The sequence below is a fragment of the Symphalangus syndactylus genome, chromosome 9, assembly GCF_028878055.3.
Source record: "Symphalangus syndactylus isolate Jambi chromosome 9, NHGRI_mSymSyn1-v2.1_pri, whole genome shotgun sequence".
Lineage (NCBI taxonomy): Eukaryota > Metazoa > Chordata > Mammalia > Primates > Hylobatidae > Symphalangus > Symphalangus syndactylus.
Genome location: NC_072431.2, coordinates 66932694 through 66953791, shown reverse-complemented (window position 1 = coordinate 66953791; position 21098 = coordinate 66932694). Strand labels below are relative to the sequence as shown.

General features: G+C 39.6%; 1 protein-coding gene across 10 annotated transcripts in view; it reads right to left on the bottom strand.

Annotated features, from left to right (window-relative positions):
• The window catches only part of AUTS2 (activator of transcription and developmental regulator AUTS2), a 1235532-nt gene that overhangs the window by 877857 nt on the left and 336577 nt on the right, over positions 1 to 21098 (bottom strand). The gene's annotated exons all lie outside the window — the stretch shown is intronic.

The following is a 21098-nucleotide window of genomic DNA, read 5'->3' as shown; positions in this document are numbered from 1 at the left end:
CAGGAGAATGGCGTGAACCCAGGAGGTGGAGCTTGCAATGAGCCAAGATCACGCCACTGCACTCCAGCCCGGGCAACAGAGGGAGACTCCGTCTCAAAAACAAAACAAAACAAAACAAAATCTGTAGGTCCCAATGGGCAGATGGTGTAAGTCAAGTAGAAAGAACAGGCAGACTGACCAATACAGGCCAGGTCCTACCAAGAGGAACTGAAAGAGAAGAGGCCTGAAGCTTTGGAGGAAAAATAGTTGCTTTCTACAAAATGTATGCTATTGGCTGAATGTGGGAAAGAAACAGTAACTACTTTATCTACTGAGATGAAGAAAATCCAGGTGACACTCTTTCCACAAAGGTTCAATCCAATTAGAGGACAAGAATTTCCAACCTGTGGTCTTGTGAAATTAGCTCCTAAGTTGTGAATACACAGAACTCATTGTTATATTATTCCCTGCAGCACAAATTCAGATATGCTCTTGGTAAATGGCTTTCTGGACTCGGGAGTGAAATATACTAAATGCCTTTTTTAGCAGATAACAGCAGGTCTATAATGTTGGTCCCATCCTGCATCAAACTGCCATGGGACATCAAAGTTGGATTAGAGGGTCTCATGGCTCTAACTGCTAAACCAGACTCAAGTTTGTAACATCAATTATCCCAGAACCCTATGTGCCCAGCCTGCTCTATTCTCAACTCTGGGTACAAACTTCACACTGAAATTTACTCATTAATACCTACATATTCCACACGTATTTTAAATTCAGTCTGCCCCAAACTGAAATCTACCTTCCCTGTTTCCCTATAAATACTATGCCTGGGGAGTATTAGCTGAAAACCTTAGACCTTCCTTTCTTACTCTCTTTAATTTCTCTTCCTGTTAGTTAAGTCCTATCTCCCTTCACTACTCTATCTGAACTAATGGTCACATCTAAAACCTCTCCATGCTTCCTTCTCCCAACGTAATAGGCTGGCACTTCTCCAACTCTCAACACTTTTTATATAATCTTATTCTCCAGACTGATACCAGAATAATGCTTCCTAAAAAAAAATTTGAAGAGGCTACTCATCTCGTTTAAAATTCTATCATGATTCCCTATTGCTAGCAGCCTTCAAAACCAGGCCCAAACCTAGGTTCACCAAGCTCATTTCAAACCACTTCTCCTTTTTCACCTTGGATCCTAGCAACACATGCATCTACATCTTCTAAGCAATACTTAACCTTCATAGCCCGTATGAGACAACTCTCTCCTGGCATGCATCTCCAAAGATCCCTTCTTTCCTCTTTTTTCCCAGAGTCCTTTATACACATAGCTATTAAGGTTGTGATTATGTGACTATTTGCATTTCTTTCTACCTACAGAGAAAGTGAGCTTATATGGGCAGGAACCCTTCCTGGGGATCTTTAGTGGGTGCCTAACAACATCTGTTGTGAAAAAAGCAGTAAGAGAAATTGAGGGTTCAGATTTATCTGAACAAACAAAACCGTAACTTCCTTCAGAAATGGCAAAAACTCAAAATGCACATAATGGCAGAGGATAACACACCCACAGGCTGTTACCTTTCCACAGGTACACAAGCACATCAGCTTGGGGCTCTGGCAAGCACAGCTGGGCAAAAGCCAACTCCTGCAGAGTGGCTGCATTTGTCTTGCTAAGGGGTGGCAACGACAGCATCTGTCAAGACGAGATTGAACAGAGGAGCTCAGAACCAAGCAGAGCTGTAACATGATGCACCAGTATCTGGTTGGAGTGCAAACAAGGTACGCTTTCTTCCTCTACTACACAGCAGGCACTATGCCAAACACACACAGTGTTTGCTATTTTTGCAAGTCTAATAGGGTCTGCTGAGGGGAGGGGTAGGAGATCAGCAGTTCATAATGACTCTCATTATGTCTGGTGCATTTTGAGCCAAGATTAGACACTAGACAATCCTCTGTCCAGTGTCAAGGGCTTTCAACTGCCCTTTCATCAGGATAATTCCACTTCAAACTAATTTAGGTTTCTTATAACCCAAGCTACCAAAACCGATACACTTCACTGTTTTCAGCCCAGAAAAAGAGGTCAATGTCTGCTCCAACTAGAAATACAGTCTTTGGGTTCAGAGTCTGTGACTGCTATACACATGCTGTGACAGGAATATGCCACCATGAGATCTTGCTCTTTCTATTGCACTCTAAGTCAGCTGCATTGCAGAAACTCCTCTGGGAAGAGCATCCCCTGCCCTCCTTACTGTCGCCCACTTCTGTAGATTAGAGTTCATTTCAACATAGAATGGAAACAATTTTGGGAGACCTCTAAAAAAAGAGTCTGAACTTTCTAATTCCCACTAAAATCAACAAGGTTATATGAGTTTCACTCCAGGATAAAAACTAGATTCTGCAGCTGTTTTCCTTTTAAGTCTAAACAACAAAAATAATAAATCTCTAAACTAGACCTTTACATAAAAATTCGAGAACAGTACAAACCAGTGCAGAATTTTAACAATTATCCATTACATGGTCAAGCAACAATTTCTAGTTTTAGTCTTCTAAGTACAGAAAGAGTTTTGTGACTATTGTCATCCTATGTGTATTCACATGGGAAAGAACAAAGGTTTCAAGAAAACAAAAATGACACTTATACTAGTCAAGCACAAAAATGGGAAAGGGCCAAGTGCAATGGCTCACACCTGTAATCCCAACATTTTGGGAGGCTGAGGTGGGAGGACTGCTTGAGGCCAAGAGTTTGAGACCAACCTAAACAGCACAGGGAGACCTCCCTCCCTACCAAAAAACAAAAAACAGAAAAACAAAAAACAAAACAAAAAAAAGAAGGGAAAGGAAAAGTGGCAAGTGGATAGCAAAATTCATCGTAATACTTTCCTTTTTTATTCTAAAAAATTTAAAGTACTTATTTCGAACAGAACCAACATAACTGTGACCTTCCAAGAAAGTTAATGAAAGTTATTTGGATTCATAAAGACTGTACATTAACAATTCACAGGCAGTCGAAGTCCTGAAAATGATCAAACGAAGAAAAAAGAAACCAAATGACACTGACCTATCCATGTTTCAAGGTTCCAAAACTTACTGTGTGAATATGAAATCTCTGAAAGCATGAATCTATTATATAAACATTCTAATTATCTATTAAATAAAAGTCATCTTATATATCTAAATATGTACATGTACTTATTTTAACCCTTTAAAGCAGACACAATTTAATGTGGTATAATTTGAAAAGGACTATTTCACAGAGCAGACACCTGTGCGCACACATGAACCATTACTTATGTAACAGTACTCTGATTAGTACTCTATAGAAGCATTAAGGTATAAGATTTGTTAGAAAAAATAGCCAGGCGTGGTGGCTCATGCTTGTAATCCTAGCACTTTGGGAGGCCGAGGTGGGCGGATCACGAAGTCAGGAGATCGAGACCAGGGTGAAACCCCGTCTCTACTAAAAATACAAAAAAAATTAGCCAGGCGTGGTGGCGGGCGCCTGTAGTCCCAGCTACTCAGAGAGGCTGAGGCAGGAGAATGGCGTGAACCCGGGAGGCAGAGCTTGCAGTGAGCCGAGATTGCGCCACTGCACTCCAGCCTGGGCGACAGAGCGAGACTCCGTCTCAAAAAAAAAAAAAAAGATTTGTTAGAAAAAATAATAGTTTATTGAAATCTAACACAAAAACAAAAATAACTGCATGGAAGTGTAATTACACACTAAACACACTGGTGTAACCAACATGCCGATCAACAGAAAAATACCTGCATTTCCAAATCCATCCTTGAATGTAATTTTACTTCACTGGGGCAAAATGTGTCCAGAAATTCTTCTTATATTTATCCTGGAGTTATTATAGACCTATCTGGTTGACTGTTGCTTAAAAGCTTCTATTCTGCAACCCATGGATAATTCTACTAAAATAGTAGCTCTAGATTACTGAGGAGAACCAAATTCTCAACAGTAACTTAAAACAAATAATGTGAAGCCACTATCTTACACTCATAAATCTGGATTTGAATGTAACAATTATTTGTTCTAACTCATTCATTTTACTAAAGTAGAAGCTGAAGTCCACAGGTGCCAAGCCCTAGCCAAAGTCACACTGAGTGTTCAAAGCCAAACTCACACTGGAGGCCAAACTGTACTAATCAACAGAAGCTGTGTGTTAAGGTTCTAAGGTGTATAACTCAATATAATGGCCCTGGAAATTCCGAAATAGCTCTAGGCTTCCAATGTGCAGTTCTCCAATATCTTAGCCAAAGTTTACTGTCAACACCTGTAGCTACATTAACTTTCTATTTACCAAATCAATGTTGCAATTGTGTTTGCCCCTTCTGCATTTTCTCCCTTTCCTCCCCACCCTCCCTTACCATTTTCTCACCTCTTAGAGCGCCCCTGAAAAATGACTTCCATCTTCAATAAGCTTTGTCAAAACACAATGCATTGCTAAATCTGAAATCCAATCTATACTTGTATACCAGCTGGGATGCTCTACTCAAAGAAAGAAGGCCGAGAGCTGGATTTTTCAGCAACAAAAGACAACAAAGCACTTTTCCATTTGGGGCTGCAGAGGGAGCCAGAACCATGCAAAGCAAGCAAGTGTGTCTTTATAGAACTGGGTGAATCCAAAATAGTGAAAAATACAAGCACACACACAAATCACAGCTACCATGCACACAAGGTGTGTGTGTGTGTGCACACACATACACACACATGCATGCACACAAACACACTTCTGTCCAGACCTCCAGACTCGGGAGATTTTGAAAACACAGTTTGTGTGTTCAGAGATGAAACACATTTTGTGAGGAGGAGATGGGCAGTAAAAGGAAAACAAAGCAATTCTGTTTTATCAATGAAAAGACAATTAATTAAAAAGAGTCATCAAGTCGAAGATTGCCTCGTCAAGGTAAGTCGTCAGCACTCTCAAATTAGCAGGCTGCCTGACAAGCGTGATAGTCTTTTATCTTGAAGAGCTCCTTATGCAATATTTCTTGAACAGAGTTTTATAGAATCTGACCTTTATTATCTTTTCCTTCTAAACAGTATAGGTCAGAGTGCAGATGGCGAAAAGCAGGAGGCAGGATCAGAGAAGGTGACAAATGTTTCAAAAAGTAAGACTGCCATGACAAAAACAGAAGGAAGAAACCCCTGACTGATCCTCACCAAGTCAGTGATGTTGCGACAATGGCACAAACGGAGATCCAATAAGTCTTGCACCTCCAAGACTATCTCTGATTACAACAAAATACCACAATGAATACAGCAGAACAGAAAAGGGAGACATTCTGATCAATGGCAAAACAATAGTTAACTAGTAATTCTAAGCAATAAAGAGCTCATTCTCTGACAGCTCTTTCAAAACAAACCAAAGACGTATAATAGCAAGCTGCAAAGATGCAGATGTGGATTATACTGTAATGTAGAGACAGTTAAGATTCTGTATAATGCAGAGATTCTAGGCAAAGCCTTAACAATACACCAAGCCTAAAACTCTAGCTTACTCAGTACAAATCATCAGACCTTAATTGAGTGCCACTACGCCAGGCATGGTATGAGGTTCTGGAGATGTAAGAATGGCAAGTCTGGTTTCAAGCAGCACACCAAGTAACAGGGGAAACTGGAAAGTAAAAAAGTAGTGTGTGTGTGTGTGTGTGTGTGTGTGTGTAAATCCAAAATGCAGCACGAGCATTCTGGCTCAGTCTGGAAAAGCACAAACCTCCCTAAAGATACATTTTTTAAAAGATCTAAACAAATATATTCATCCTGAAATAATTCTGCTCTATCAACATATAAAACATGCAAATTTTACACTGAATTAAGATGTATAAGAAATATTCCCCGAATACTTACCTTACAGATGGCACTGGGATAGGGCACCAAAACTTATAACTATTCTGACAATATTCCCTCCATTCCAATGATTTTATTATTTTTTAGTGTAAGTTAATAACGATGATGTTTCTCTGAAGATTTTTACCATTAAGTACAAAAGAATGTCAAATATACTAGGAAGTAAGAACTAACAAGACTGGGAGAACAAGGCATTGGGTCAAAGGAGAAGCAGAGAAGGACAAATTATGGTCTTGAGCTTGGCTGAAGTTGTGATGTTGTTAAATGAAATATGGGAGAACCACTTCTGGTCAAGATGGAGAAACTTGACTAGATACAGTCTCCTGCCTGAAACAACAAAAAGTACTCAGAAAAATACGTGAACAATGGTTTTCAAGATACCAGACACGAAGTAACTAATGACAGTAATCTCTGAGATGCAGGAAACAAATGAGAGCCCTATAACTGACCCAACTTACTGTCTGGAGAGTTTCCAGGGTGCAATGCCAGGAGATGAAACTGGGGCAGAACCAGGCCAACTCGACGAATTGAGGAGACAGAGTTGAGTCCGAGGACATCAAGGCAGCTGGGGTTCAGAGGACAGAGGACTAGAGAGAAGAGAACTACACAGAGAGAGAGCCCTGGAGATCTACAGAGGGTTCACCTGCAACACAGTACAGACTGGCTCGAAAGCAGGGGGATGCTACTCAAGGCTGGGGAAAGAAACACCCAAAAGAATTATAGGGAACATTTCTTGGTACTCGCACAGGGCTCTGAACAGTGCCTGTCCCCACGAGAGAGACTAAAACTCACACTTCACAGATGATTAGACTGAATACTCAAAAAGGTCTTGCAAAAGTAATGAGGAATAACCAAAGCCTAGACTAAGCTCTTTTCCAGATTTCCCTTAACAAATGCCAATAACAAAACTCCAGGTGATCCAAGTGTTTCTAAGTAACTTTACTGCATCCCAGAACAAAGCTCAAGGCGACTTATAGAAATACCAAAATACCTGGCATCCAACAAGGTAAAATTCACAATGTCTGGCATCCAAAGATCACCAGTTACACAATGAGGCAGAAAAGCATGACCCATAATGAGTAGAATAATCAATAAAGTGAAAACAACCCAGAAGTGGCACTGAGGTTAATTGCAAACAAGGACATTGAAACAATCATTGTACCTGTATTCCAAAAGTTCAAACAGTTACATAGAGACATGTAAGTATTTTAAAAAACACTCTAACCAAATCTTTAGAAATGAAACTGCTACGTCGGAGATGAAAAACACATTGAATAGGACTAACAACAGATTTGACATAGCAGAAGAAAAGACTGGTGAACCTGAGACACAGCAACTATCCAAAGTGAAACGCAAAGAGAAAAAAGAATGAAGAAAAATCAAAGTAGCACAGGAAACTCTAGGAAGAGTTCAAACTATCTAGTATCTGGTTAATTGGAGTCCCTGAAAAGGTAAAGCAGAAGAGAGGGGGAAAAAAACCTTCAAGAAATAATAACCCAAAATTTCCAAACTTCATAAAAATGATGAATCCTAGATCAGAGAAGCTCAACAAATCTAAAGCACAAGAAGCATGAAGAAAACTAGGGTAACGCACAACGTAACCAAATGCTCAAAAGCAGCACTAGAGAGAAAACACTTAAAAGCAGTCAAAAAAAAGACAAGTTACATTACCAAAAACTAAGAGTGACACAAATTTTGTCATGGCAAACACTAAAACAGTAGAGCGACACTTGTAAATTACTAAAAGAAAAAGTAACTGTCCAACTAAAATTATATTCCCAGAAAAAAAAAATTGAAAACAAAGGCAAAGTGAAGATGTTTTCAGGCATACAAAAGCTGAATGATTTCATCATCAGTATAATTCTCTCAGTGAGAAATGTTAAAACAAGGCCTTCAGGCAAAAGAAAAACACTCAGATGTAAACAGAATCTACACAAAGAAATGAAGGGCATAAGAAATGGTAACCACACTGATGGTGGCAGTGGTGGCCCGTCTGGAGTGGCCACTGCAAGAACACCCCCTGCAGTGGGGAAGGCCTGTTCACTTAGAACCAGCAGCGGCCAGGAACAGATGATCCCAGCAGGAGCACTGCGCCCTACAGAGTTGGCGGGACAGGAACCCACAGTCCCAGGTGCAGCTGCAGCTGCCTAGATGTGGCTACAGACCCAAACATCCATTTGTTCTTGGGGGCTCGGGAAGCCCTGCAGGCTCACAAGTGCCTGCTCCTGCTTCTCTGGCCTCTCCCTGCTCTCTCAGTGCCTGCTGCAGCATGGAGCAAAGTTGTGGCCAATCTGGGCACTGTTATGACTTAGTGGCGTATGTGCACACTCAGGGTCATGCTGACATGCCAGCCCCCTGCTACCTCAGCCCCCTCCAGACGTTGGGTGCAAGCATAGGAGGGAGGCTGGAGCTGCTGAGGCCAGCTCAGTATAGGCCTGCAGGCACCTCTTGGCACAGACAGCCTTACTGTGGACAGCATGTTGATCACGGCAGGAGGCAGACAGGTCCCAAGGCAGGAAAGGGCGGGTCCCCAGTGAAATCCCATCTTCAAGGCAGGGATGGCCTGAAGTCTGTGGGCTGGGCTGCCAGTTCTGAGTGGAGTCCATAACCCCGAGTGAGAACTTCCTTGATGCCTTTTGGCCACTAGAATGGTGCTTTTTCCAGGCCCACCCATGGCTGCCCATAGACCAATCAGCACACACTTCCTAAATTCTGAGCCCATAAAATCCCTGGACTCAGCCAGACTCAGGGACTCACTGGGATTACCTGCTTGCAGATAGGAGCTACTCACTTCAGGTCTCCACTGAGAGCTGGTCTGTCACTCAATAAAGTTCCTTTCTGCCTTGATCACCCTACAATTGTCCACATAACCTCATTCTTCCTGGACATGAGATAAGAACCTGGGACCCACCAGATGGTGAGACTAAGACAGCTGTAACACAAATGGGATAACACCCCACCCCCACAGGCAATGAAAAGGAGAGAAGACCTGCCCTGCGGCCCTTCAGGGAGCCCGATAATACCCCTCTTTGGGGCTCTGTGGTTCCTGGTGGTCTCTGCACTTTCAGGTGCCACTGCATTCCCCTCATCCAGAGACACTGGTGCCCACGGTGGAAGCCACTTGTGGTACATCTGGTCCAGCCGCAGCCTCACGTGGGGCCGGTACCTGTGCGGGCACCTGGAGCTGCCCTCCCCACTGCAGCAGCCGTTAAGCCTGGCTGTGTGCAGTGGTCAGACCCTGCGCTCACTTGCTCACACAATCCTTGCCACTCTGCATGTGGCTCACCCTTGGCGTAGGACCGAGGCTGGTAGCACAAGCTAAGCACAGCCTGCCAGGCAGAGTGGGTGGAATGAGCCCAGCAGGAATGAGAAAAACTTAAGCAGAGGCATCGCTGGCCACAGAGGTTTATGGCTGACGAAGTGACACCCTAAGGATCCCATGAAAACATGGGGATATATACAAGATTTTTTAAAAATTATTTAAAATCTCTTTAAAAGATAATTCACTGTTTAAGCAGAAATAGTAACGATGTATTGTAGCCTTTTTAACAAATGCAAAAGTAAAACTCATGTCATCGACAGCATAAGGGCTATAAAGGAGTAAATGTATGTAAACAGAAGAGTAAATATAATATTCTTGTATCATTCATGAAGTGATATAACATCATGTGAAGGTAGACCACTGTAAATTAAAGATATATATAGTATGTGTGTATATATATATATATATATAAAATATATATTGGAGTATTTTCCATTCAAATGTTAGGTTTGAGACTTTCATGTTGCCATTTGTTTTTCATTAGTTGCATTTTTTTCCTTACCCTCTTTCCTGTGGCCTTGTGGGTGAATAAAGTATTTAACATATCATTTTATCTCTTTTGTTCCCTTATTAGCTACAATTTTTTATTCCCTTGTTTTTTGTGGTGCTTCAGGGAAAATACTATATATATATACAATATATATGTTATATATCTTTATACATATAAAGATGTAGATGTACACTATATATTATATATGCTATATATCTTACATATCTTTATATATATCATATATCTTTATACATATATACTATATATACATGATATATCTTATATATAGTATATATCTTATATATCTTTATATATCTTTATTATGTATAGTGTACATATAGTATTTGCCCTAAAGCAACCACAAAAAAAAGAGGAAAATAATTGTAGCTAATATGGGAACAAAGGACATAAAATGAAATCTTAAATACTTTATTCATCCTCAAGGCTGCAGGGAAAGAGGGTAAAGAAAAAAACACGACTAACAAAAAACAAATGGCAACATGAAAGTCTCAAACCTAACATTTGAATGGGAAATACACCAATTAAAAGAGATAATAAAGTGAGATACATGACTGACAGATATAGGTAGGGAGGGAGATAGATAGATAGATAGATAGATAGATAGATAGATAGATAGATAGATACATACATACATACATACATACATACATAGATACATAGATACATAGATACGTAGATACCAAGTAGATTTCAGAGCAAAGACTATTACCAGGGATAGAGGTGGTCATCTCATAATAATAAAGGGATAAATCAATCAATACCACATAACCCTAAATGTTTATGCAGCAAATAACAAAGCCTCAAAATAGCACGGGACAATAGGAACAAAGAAACAAAACCACAATTATAGCTGGAGACATCAATATACCTCTCTTGATAAAACAAGCAGGCAAAAAATCCGTAAGGATATAATAAAACTGAGCAACACTATAAACCAACTTGGCCTGACTGGCATTTATAGAACATTCCTACCAACTACAGAAGAAAATTACATTCCTCTCAAGTGCTCAGGGAACATCTACAAAGAAAGACCATATTCTGGACCATAAAATTAGTGCCCATAAATTTAAAAGGATACAAGTCATACAAGCAATGTTGTCTCTAGGTGTGTTTCGTTTTTTGTTTTTAGAGAGACAAGGTTTCACTATGTTGCCCAGGCTAAACTCAACTACTAGCTCAAGTGATCCTCCTACCTCCATCTCCTAGGCAGCTGGGACTACAGGCGCACCACCAAACCCAGTTAAAGTGTTTGTTTGTTTGTCTTAAATCACAATGGAGTTAAATAAGAAACCAATTCCAGGCCAGGTTCAGTAGCTCATACCTGTTATCCCAACACTTTGGGAGGCCAAGGAGGGAAAACTGCTTGAGAGCAAGGATTCAAGACCATGCTGGGCAACATAGTAAGATACTATCTCTACAAAAGATTTTTAAAAGCCAGGCTGAAATGAGAGGATCACTTGAAACCAGGAGTTCAAGGCTGCAATGAGCTATGATCACGCCACTGCACTCCAGCCTGGATGACAGGGTGAGATCCTGTCTCTTAATTAATTAATTGACTGATTTAATTTAATAAACCAATACTAGAAAGATCCCTAGAAGATTCCTAAAATATTTGGAGGGTTTCAATTGGAAGTCACAATGGAAATTAGAAAGTACTCTAAACTGAATGAAAATACCACAGATCAGAATATTTGGGGTGCTGCTAAAGTTATATTTGGGGGTAAATTTATAGCATCAAAAGGCTATATTAGAAGAGAAGAAAGATCTTAAATCAACAACCTCAGCTTCTACTTTTAAAAGCCAGAAAAATAAGCAAAGTAAAACTAAAGTAAGCAGAAAGAAGGAAATCAATGAAATATAAAACAACAGAGAAAAATCAATGAAAACAAACCTTCTTGTTCTTCAAGAAGGTCAATAAAATTAATAAACTCCCAGTACTGATATGACAGAGAGAGAGGAGGGGAGGAAAGGAGGCTATCAACAGATACAGAATTGCCATAGATTCTATAGATATAAAAGGATAATGAAGGAATATTATATGAACTTTATGCCAATAAATTCAACAACTTAGATAAAATGAAAAAATTCCTTGAAAAGACATAAATTACCAAAGCTGACTCAAGAAGAAATGGATAACATAAATAGTTCAATATTTAGTAAAGAACATGAATATTTAATTTAAAACCTTTCCACAGAAAGAAAACTCTAGGCCCGATAGATTCACTGACAAATTCTACCTATCATTTAAGAAAGAAATAACAGGCCGGGTCTGGTGGCTCATGCCTGTAATCCCAGCACTTTGGGAGGCCGAGGCAGACGGATCACCTGAGGTCGGGAGTTTGAGACCAGCCTGACCAACATGGAGAAACCTCATCTCTACTAAAAATACAAAATTAGCCGGGCGTGGTGGCGCATGCCTATAATCCCAGCTACTCAGAAGGCTGAGGCAGGAGAATTGCTTGAACCCAGGAGGCAGAGGTTGCAGTGAGCCCAGTTTGCACCATTGCACTCCAGCCTGGGCAACAAGAGCAAAACTCTGTCTCAAAAAAAAAGAAAAAAGGAAAGACAGAAAGAAAAGTAAAGAAAAGAAAAGAAAGGAAAGGAAAGGAAAGGAAGAAAGGAGAAAGAAAGAAAAGAAGAGACAAAAGAAATAATAACAATTCTACACAAACTCTTCTAAGAAACTGAGGAAAAGGGAATATTTCCCTACCTTTCCTATGAGGCCAGCATCACTCTGATAATAAAACCAGACAAACAGATCAAAAGAAAACTACAGACCAATTTTTATTCATGAACACAGGTGTAAAAATTCTTTAAAACATTTTTAACAAATCAAATCCAACAATCTATTTAAAAGTTAATATATCATGACTAAGTAGAGTTTACCAAGGAAAGCATTTTGGTTTCACATTTAAAAACCAATCAATGTATTACTATACTAATAAACAAAAAAAAGAAAAATCATATGATCATCTTGATAGACAAAAAAAAAGGTGTTTGACAAAATATAACATGTATTCTTGATTAAAATTCTGACAAACTTAGAATGGAACATTCTCAGCCTAATAAAGGGCACTATGAAAAACGTATAGCTAAGCTCAGAATTAATGGCAAAAGATTCTGTCTTTCCCCCTAAAATCGGGAACAGGGCAGGAGTGTCCTGTCTTATCTCTTCTATTAAACATGATCCTGTAAGTTCCTGACAGAGAAATCAGACAAGAAAAAGAAAGAGAAGATACCCAGATTAGGAGGAAAGAAATAAACTGCTTCTATTCACTAAAAATATGATCATCCATGTGGAAAATCCAGAAAGACCTACAAAAAAACTACTAGAACTAATAAGTGAGTTTAGCAAGTTTGCAGAATGCAAGTGAATATACAAAAATCAGTGAATTTCTACATATTGAGAGTGAACTGGAAACTAGAGTTAAAAAACACCACCGTTTAATACTGCATCAAAAATATGAAACACATATGAATAAATCTGACAAAACATGTAAAAGGCTTATATACTGGAAACTACAAAATATTGCTGAAGGAAATAAGTAAGACCTAAATAGAGAGACAGACCTTGTTCAAGAGTTGAAAATTCAGTATTTTAATGTCAATTCTCCCCAAATTGATCTACACAATCAATATAATCTCAACCAACATCTCGGCCAGATTCTTTATAGAACCTGACAAGCTGATTCTAAAAGTCATATGCTAGTAAAAAGAATCTTAAAAAGCCAAAACTATGTAATCTCACTTCAAAACTTACTATAAAGCAAGCTACAGTAATAAAGACAGTATAGTATTGGCATAAAGATAGACAAATAGATCAAAGGAACAGAATAGAGAGTATAGAAATAAACTCACACATATATGGACAACTGATTGTTTACAAAAGTACAAAGGCAATGCAAAGGTGGAGAATGGACAGCTTTTTCAAAAATGCCTTCAGAAAAATTGAATATCCATATGCAAAAGAAATTAACTTTATACCTCCCACCATATTCAAAACTTAAAATGAAACAGGCACAGTGTACTTCATGTCAAGTATACCTTTTGGAAAAGAAAAGGCAGAAATAAGCCAACTAGTCATAGGGTTGATTCAGGCAAACACATAACATGGACCAAAGCATACCAATCTGTGATAACTGATACTGTAACAACTGGTTAAGCACTTTCAAGCATGTTAATTTATTCTTTAAAAATATAAAAATTCACTTCATTTCTTTTTTGAACAGTATCAACATTAGTTTCCCTTTACTATAAGAATAAGAAACCAACACTAGAGGAAAGGGAATATACAGAAAATATTCAAAATGGTGTACAAAATCAACTGAGAGATAATATACTGCCTCCTCATGCTTCCAGTAACCTTTCCCATGCTATGTTAACAAGTCTGAAGTTACCCAGACCATATGCTAATATAATGCATACACTCTATAAGTAAATGATCTTCACTAAGAAGTGTCGAAATGTGTAAGGACAGAAGCATTCTTTCTGGTGTATAGCCTAGGAAAGCAATTCACACAATCTTAAACTAAATTGAGAGTTTCTGAGTTGGCTACAACCAAAAATCACCCTGAGAAGTGAAAACAGCATGGATCACAGAAGAGCATGAAAATGTGGTTTTTCTTCTCACATTTATACTTACTGTACGTATCAATACCACATACCAGGGCCTATACAGTAAAAGTGCTAAGAAAGCAGCGAAGCTTAAATAAGCCATTTCTAAAGTCTTAAAAGAGGCTTTAGTGAAGTCAATCTTGTGCTACCTGTTTTACCAGATAAAACAACATCTTCCTTAAAAACAGCCAAAGAAAGGATCACCTTATGCTAGGTAAGCAATAATGCAAACAGATTTGAATTTGCCCCAATAAACCTCTTAAGGAGTAGAAAAAGGACAGTGCTACTTGGTAATAAGTTTATATGTAACCACATGCCTGGCTTAGCCTTTCACAGACTGCGTGCATGAAATCAAAAAGCCAAAGATGATGCAGTTTGATGTGTGAGAATTTTACAAATGCAAAGTAGCCTACTGAGTGCAGCTCAAACATCCCTGAGATTAGTCAACATTTACTAATTATTTTTTCTTTTTTATTTTTTTGAGACGGAGTTTTACTCTTGTTGCCCAGGCTGGAGTGCAATGGTGTGATCTCAGCTCACTGCAACCTCCGCCTCCCAGGTTCAAGAGATTCTCCTGCCTCAGCCTCCCAAGTAGCTGGGATTACAGGCATGTGCCACCATGCCCACTAATTTTGTATTTTTAGTAGAGATGGGGTTTCTCCATAATGGTCAGGCTGGTCTCGAACTCCCGCCCTTAGGTGATCTGCCTGTCTCAGCCTCCCAAAATGCTGGGATTACAGGCATGAGCCACCATGCCCGGCCTTTTTTTTTTTTTTTTTTAAGACAGAGTCTCGCTCTGTTGCACAGGCTACAGTGCAGTGGTGTGATCTCGGCTCACTGCAACCTCTGCCTCCTGGGTTCAAGCAATCCTCCTGCCTTAGCCTCCCGAGTAGCTGGCATTATAGGCACGCACCACCAAGCCTGGCTAATTTTTGTATTTTTAGTAGAGATGGGGAGTTTTACCATGTTGGCCAGGCTGGTCTCCAACTTCTGACCTCAGGTGATCTGCCTGCCTCTGCCTCTCAAAGTGCTGGAATTACAGGCGTGAGCCACCATGCTCGACCAACGTTTACTAATCTTAATAGCATCTGTGAGATCCAGAATGGTTTTCATAAATGTCCGGTTTTCTCCTTCTATTTCCCACCGTGATGTTTTTTGTTTCTTTTAACTTTTCTACTTGTCCTAGTTATTACGGTTAAAAAAAAAAAAAATTCAAGTCTAAATGCTAAAACCAGAAGACACATTTCTTCAGACAATCTCAATGTATCCTGCTTTGGAAATTTTGACCTTCATTTCAGGAAGAAATTCTTATAATTCACACAACTCTCTTAGTCAATCCAACAAGAAAGTCAGGAAAAACACATAGGCATTTATTTTGATTAGGAAAAATTCTCACATTAACAATAAGAAAACAAACCACACAACTCGCCAGCTCTGATGCCAAAGCCAGAAGGAGACCTTCATGGTAGCAGCTCATAAATTCTAGCCCAAGATAACAAATAAAGCTGTAAGGAAACCCTCCCAAGAAAAATACATGGCATTATAAAAACCACGAGGGAGATTAGTGAAAAATTCAGCACATATCTATCATTCACCAACTTTTCCAAGAGTATTTTTTTACAGTTTATTTACTTTAAACTGTCCCAAAGGAATTAACCCAGAGGTGAAGCCCTGGAAAATAGGGACCATCTCTTACATTCCTCTGACGTCTCTCAGGTTTGAAACACAGGGAATGCATGTAAAACATGTACTGAATAAAGAGAGCTACCTGGAAGAGGGCAAGGAGTTCTACACAAGAACCATTTCATGCCAGTGTTGAGTAGTCTAGGAAGAAAATACTGTATCTTATCAATTTCATTCAGTCTATGTAAATAGGGTATAGGGAAGGATTTTCCAAAGCCAGAAGAATCAACACATATGCCTCACAATTTACTTACTGAAAAACTGAAAAGCAGGCCAGGTACAGTGGCTTACACCTGTAATCCAAGCACTTTGGGAGGCCATGGCAGGTGGATTCTCTGAGCTCAGGAGTTCGAGACAAGCCTGGGAAACATGGGAAAACCCTGCCTCCCCAAAAAATACAAAAACAGCCGGGCATGGTGGTGCATACCTGTAGTACCAGCTGCTTAGGGGGCTGAAACAGGAGGATTGCTTGAGCCCAGGAGGTTCAGACTGCAGTGAGATCGTACCACTGCAGTTCAACCTGAGTGACAAAGCAAGACCCCCTCTCTAAAAAAAAATAAAAGAAAGAGAGGGGGGAGGGGAGGGGAGGGGAGGGGAGGGGAGGGGAGGGGAGGGGAGGGGAGGGCTAAGCCAAAAATGAATACATCTAGGAACGTAGGTTAGTGGTTAAAAATAATAATAATAATAATTTCATTAAATTCCTTCACCATGAATTATCCATAAGAATCAAATTTCTATAATTTCAATGTAAAAGATCTAAAGTTACAATCCTCAGATCACCACCAATAGGCATGCCCACCCCCCCCACCCCACCCCAAACAAAAAAGTTACACTATCTCATATTAATCTCTTCCCAGCAAAAGGCAACTGCAAAAAATTGTATACAGCCGGGCGCGGTGGCTCACGCTTGTAATCCCAGCACTTTGGGAGGCCGAGGCGGGCGGATCACAAGGTCAGGAGATCGAGACCACGGTGAAACCCCATCTCTACTAAAAATACGAAAAATTAGCCGGGCGTGGTGGCGGGCGCCTGTAGTCCCAGCTACTCGGAGAGGCTGAGGCAGGAGAATGGCGTGAACCCGGGAGGCGGAGCTTGCAGTGAGCCGAGATCGCGCCACTGCACTCCAGCCTGGGCGACAGAGCGAGACTCTGTCTCAAAAAAAAAAAAAAAAAAAATTGTATACATGAGGCCACTCAATTTACGTTTTTCAATCTAATGTACCCACTGGGATCTACAGTAGTCTAATAACCACGTGCACAGCATAATTTTACCAAAGTGAGTCATTACCACAAAGCAGAAACTCTTGAGGTGTTGTTCTTTGTATGTGTCACATACTTCAGTGCTGGTTTATCTAAAATATTAATATTATCAAAGTCCAGGTAGTTCCTAGTTTTTAAAATCTACTTTTTTTTCCCAATTTTAAGGAAAAGGGAATTTTAAATACTCCAGCATGTATAACATCTTCACAATGTTAGAAGAATGCAACGTCTGCATTCTGGTACAATCACAGAAACTGACGGTCAAAGTGCAGCAGTAACTTGGTTAAGGACAAAGTGCCAGCAGCAAGGCAGAAACTTTAACCTAAGAATCCAGATTCCCAGTCTCTTTCTCCCCAACAAAATACACATTCATACAGCCTGAGCAATACAACAGCAAACACTGCTATCTTCTTCACTGAACGTATTCACAATAAAACTGCCCCCTTCCTTCTAATTAGCTACAGTGTCTGCAGTATCTCTTAAGTGATCAAATGAATTCAAAGTCGTGGCCATAAAACAATGTGAAGACAAGACGTCTTTGTCTTCTTCAGTCTGCCAACATGTAACATCTAAGAGAAATGATCTTATTGCTCTGAATGAAGATCCCCGTAACTGCTGAGAGAGGAACCTTAACAGATTTTCTTATATCAATATCAATAGCCACACGTTGTATCTATAGTACCAACACAATACTTTATACAGTCTAAAACCAAAGGGGAAAAAAGTGTAGAAGGGGTCTGAGTAATGTAAAAGTGTTCAATATATTTTTCTATTGTTTCCCCCTCTGAATCACAGCCCAATCAATTTTATACTTTGTCTCCCCTGACTGCCATGAACTAGGTCGACATATATGAGAATAGTTAATGACCCAAGCTACAAGAATGTAAGAGAAAAGTATTCCTTAACTCAATCTTTTCATCCACAGCTGTATTTCTACCCCCAAGAGCAGCCTTTTAGAAGGAATGTGGAAATGGACAGGAATATAAAGATTTTTCTTAAATTACTGCTTCACTCTGCTAAAATAGTTCGCCTGTGCCCTAAAAAATATTGTTTAAAAAAAGCTTTTCAAAAAGGAATGTGGAAGCTGCAACAAGTAAAAGATCCTAGTATTAAAATCCTAGGATCCCAGCTCTAAGCGCTATTTCCTGCAATCATTATGATTATCCTTGCTTTGTGCCTTGACTCCTCGAAACAAAATATGGAATAATTATGCCAGGGGAGCTATAATACTGTGGTTACCTCAAATAAACCTTTTAGCACACTTGTGGTCACTTTTCAAGGCAGCTTTTTAAAAAATAAGCCAATATAAATCACATCTCAAAATCCTCACAAAGTCTACACAATTTACTGGTAACAGAAATGCCTTTGTATCAGTAAAAGTTTTCATTTCAGTATTAATTTAGCAGAATGACAAAGTTCATATCATGTCTAGTTTTTCTTGCTTTGAAAGCCTACACATGAATTCACACATAAGCAAAGTTACCTCTTAACAATGAAAAGACTCCAAAGGGTTCAGTATAGGCAATTCTTGACTTACAACTCTGAGGCCTGAAAATTATTTCCAGTAACAAAAGGCTTGTGTAATCTCCAATGGCCACACCAATACAAGGGTACAGCAACTACCATTATGAAAAAAGAAATTGATCTTCTTAAAAGTTTTTGAACGAAACCACCAAAATTTGCAGTAATCTTTCGTAAAAGACTGGTCCTCTAAAATTCATTTTCCTTTCCCTATGCCACATTAAATTCTAACAAACTGCACATATTCTTAGTTTAAAAATGTGTCCTTGGGGCTGGGCACGGTGGCTCACACCTGTAATCCCAGCACGTTGGGAGGCTGAGGCAGGTGGATCATGAGGTCAGAAGATCAAGACCATCCTGGCCAACATGGTGAAACTCCGTCTCTACTAAAAATACAAAAATTAGCCAGGTGTGGTGGCGGGTGCCTGTAGTCCCAGCTACTCAGGAGGCTGAGGCAGGAGAATCGTTTGAACCCAGGAGGTGGAGGTTGCAGTGAGCCGAGATCGCACCACTGCACTCCAGCCTGGGCGACAGAGCGAGACTCTGTTGCAACAACAACAACAACAACAACAACAACAACAAAAGGTGTCCTTGGAAATGAAGACCACTATTCTAAGTGAAGTGACTCAGGAATGTAAAACCAAATACCCTATGTTCTCACTTACAAGTGGGAGCTAAGCTATGGGTATGCAAACGCATACAGAGTAGTATAACAGACACTGGAGACTCAGAAGTGGGCAGAGTGAGAGGGGAGTGAGGGACAAAAAACAACATATTGTAACTACTACAATATGTAGTTATAACCTACATTACTAGGTGATGGGTGCACTAAAATCTCAGATTTTACCACTATACAATTCACCCACGTTAACAAAAAAACAGCAGGCCCCTTAAAGCTATAGGGGATCCCTTTCAAGAGATGTTATTCTAAGAGGTAGTATAGTCCATTTCTAATTTAGTAGGACTACATTTCTCACATGTAACTAAAAGCAGACTCAAGGCAAAAATAAATTCAGATTTGTAGGAGTGAGTGGAGGAAGACATTATAGAAAATAGATTAAGTCTGATGTGATAGGGGCACTGGGATTAGGAAGTGCCAAAAAAAAAAAAAAACGGGGGGGAATGCTCTGAAAGGGATTAAAATGCGTGGACACCAGCCTGGAAAACATAGTGAGTCCTCCATCTCTAAAAAAAGAAAAAAAAAAAAAATTAGCCAGGTGTGGTGGCACACGCCTTTAGTCCCAGCTACTTGGGAGGCTGAGGCAGAAGGATGTTTTGAACCCATGAGGTGGAGGCTGCAGTGAGCTATGATCACACCACTACACTCCAGCCTGGGCAAGACAGTGAGATCCTCTCTAAAACAAAACAAAACAAAAAAATATGTAGACTTCTATACCATATAAAGAAAGTTGAAATTAACCTATAAGTAAACTCAATGAAAACTCTTGAAACAAATGACATGATTCAATTTGCATGCTGTCAAGAACACATTAATGGAGGAATTTGAGGAGCAGAATTTAACAGTGGCAAGATTAGAGGCTGAGAAGTCAGATGAGAAGAGAGTCATCACACCTCCAAGAGAAAGAGAACCTGAACTACTGCACTGGCAGGAAGGATAGAAAACAGTGAAGAGAGAGGGGCAGATGAGAAATACATAGGATAAGAATCTACAGGATGTAGGAATGGGGGGATGAGGGGAAGAGGACTTTGACTTCCAGGTTTCTAGTATGAACAGATTTATGGCTTGGATGCTTAGCAGATGGTGCACACACTAAGGAAGGAAATTGAGGAGGAAGAGCAATTTGGGGACCACCATTATAGATTTCAATGTGAGACATGCTGAGTTTGAAATGTTTGTGAATGATCTGGGCAGCAAAACTCTGATAAGGAGCTGAGTTTATGAATCTAGAAGTTGAGAAGAAAGGTCTGGGTTAAATATTTAAATGGAAGCTGTATACAACTAAGAGAATTTAATATACGAAGAGAATGTAACTTCCACTAGGGCAGATGTATTCATTATTTTGTTCACTAATATAAGCACCCAAAATTATGTCTGTCCATAGCAGTACATGAACAATAAGTATTTAACGAATGAACGTCAAAGGACAGTGAGTAGTATCCTTGGAGGAGTGAATGTTATTGAATAAACAGCCTTTTGATAAATTCACTGGGAAACTACCATTTGTAATACTTCCTAACGAACAGGATTTCCATAAACAAAAAAGCAGTTTATAAATTATCTTTTGGGAAAAAAATAACTTGATAGTAAATTAGAAACGGCTCTATAATCTACTCCTGAGATCACTTAATTGTTTAATCTCCCATCAGTATTCTCACTATATAAATCTGAAGTCTAAAT